Source organism: Macrobrachium rosenbergii, chromosome 12, assembly GCF_040412425.1.
Source record: "Macrobrachium rosenbergii isolate ZJJX-2024 chromosome 12, ASM4041242v1, whole genome shotgun sequence".
Classification (NCBI taxonomy): domain Eukaryota; kingdom Metazoa; phylum Arthropoda; class Malacostraca; order Decapoda; family Palaemonidae; genus Macrobrachium; species Macrobrachium rosenbergii.
In genome coordinates this window covers 16,283,728-16,285,973 of record NC_089752.1, presented here as the reverse complement: position 1 = coordinate 16,285,973, position 2,246 = coordinate 16,283,728, and positions in this window count along the sequence as shown.

Genomic DNA, 2,246 nt, shown 5'->3' with positions numbered 1-2,246 from the left:
AAGAAAATTGTTCCAAGGCCATAATTAGCTCATAAACGTCAAAATAAAGTGGATACTTTTTGATTTTCATTAACAACATAATTGTAGAAATTCTACAAGTAAAGGCAAAATTCAGAGTATATTTACAGTATGTACATATGTGTTTACACACCACACACACACATATTATATATATATATATATATATATATATATATATATATATATATATATATATATACATATACATATATATATACATATATATATATATATATATATATATATATATATATATATATATATATATATATATATATATATATATATATTCTTTTTGTATTTGTTTACAAAGTCTCCTCGAGATGACAGATTATAGCATAAAAAAATTCTCAACCTCAATCCGATTTGGGTCTGCCGGCGTTGTCTCTCGCCGTTGCCATAACTACCTATGATTTTGTAAACCTCCCCCCCCTCCCAGCCCCCTCAACAGTCCTGGTACAGAGAGAGCTTAGCAAAACGGTCAGGTTCTTTTTTTCAGTTTTTCTTCAGGGAAAAGCGTAGTTGTAGGAGTGTTGTTAAGATTTTATTGCAGATGGTAGAATGGTGGATCCCATAATCCGTCTTATTATCTTGCAACCCCGAAAAACAATGTCATAATTGTTGCACAGCAAAGTTGTCGAATGATTTTCATTTATTTTGCACGGAAAAATGCAACTGTAAGAAGGATCTGAAGATTATGTTGGTTGTTTCATCTACGTTTGATGTATATAAGCTTCATCCTCCACCTTATCTTCCTCTTCCCTGAATAGTGTTTCTGTAATGGGAAATTACATAGTGATCTGTTATAGTGTTTTATTATTTAATCCTTCTTTTGAGAAAAGTAGTTTGTTGCTTTCAGGCTCTTTTGATTGTTGTTTTAATTCTTTTTTCCATTGAAATACACAGTACATTGCCGTATATGGTTGCCACCTTTTACGTGACAAATGACAAATAACTTGTGGAACGTTTTTTCAGTTAGATAATCATCAATAAATAATTATAACTATAAAGAGCGGCAGTGCCTTTCAGTATGACGCAAAAAAAATTAACATTATGAATGTATGAATTATAATTGTTACTCCAAATATGCAAATGTTTTATTTGGAGAATGGGCTGTCAGGCCATTATTTCGCAAATCAGACTTTCTCGTCGGTGAAAAAAGGATAACAAAATAATATGTAGTCCAAAATAAGATGAAACAAAGCGAAAAAGAGGTTTGAATTTGTGACTTGATCCATCCAATAATTAAGAACTTTATTATGATGTCCTTGGTCAAGAGTTGGCTTCAATAAATGTTTATGGAAATCCTAAGTCAGGTGCTTTGTTATCCTCAGGGAAGTATGATGAAAAGCCGTGCCTTGATATTGAACGGACAAAGAATTTATTTGTATCCATAGCTGGCAATTACCAATAATGACGCTTCATATATCTACACAGAATTATTATTACTATTATTATTCATAGCGCGCGCACATCCATACGCTTTTTAATGTTTCCTAAGATACCTTTATTGGTTCTCATTGCAAAATTTGATGTTAATATTTGTTCTGGTCATTGTACAGTATACTGTAAGCTTTGCTTATTCAGTGCTTACGGTACATTTAAAGTGCGTGTAATCTGATATTGAACTTAATACATGATAGTTCGTTGTTTAGAGAGTAGATTGCTCTATAAAGATGTTCGTGAAGAATTTCTTAAATATAACAATCAGTGCCCAATTTCTGTATGAATGATACAGCTGTGGAAAGGCCTGCGATAAACGGCCTCTATCATGTACTCCCATATGCCAATGGTTAATAGTTTCAGAAGGGAGATGATGGGTCACGGAGGTGATAATGTGATCGCGTGGCTAACGAGGGTTTGTAAGGCGCGTTAATTTGAGGGGAAAGGCTCCGAAGGATTGGTTTAGAGGGATAATTGTTCTACTATATATAGGCAAAGGCCATAAGAATTATAGGAGCATAACATTACTCTGTGTGTGGATGGTTCTTGACCAGACATCGGAGAGGGAAAGAGGGTCAAGTATGTCATGACACACTTATGTAAGAAAGTAAAGGGAAAAGGCTCTAGGTGGCGTACAATGAACCTAGGATAACCTTACGATCGAATCATTAGATGCATAGGAAATAATCTGTGCGTGATTTAAAGTTTTTAGGTTGGAGGTAAGGCGTGTTAGAAAAGTCGACATGAGAGATAGTGGTTAGGTGTGAAAGTGTGTCTGAGAC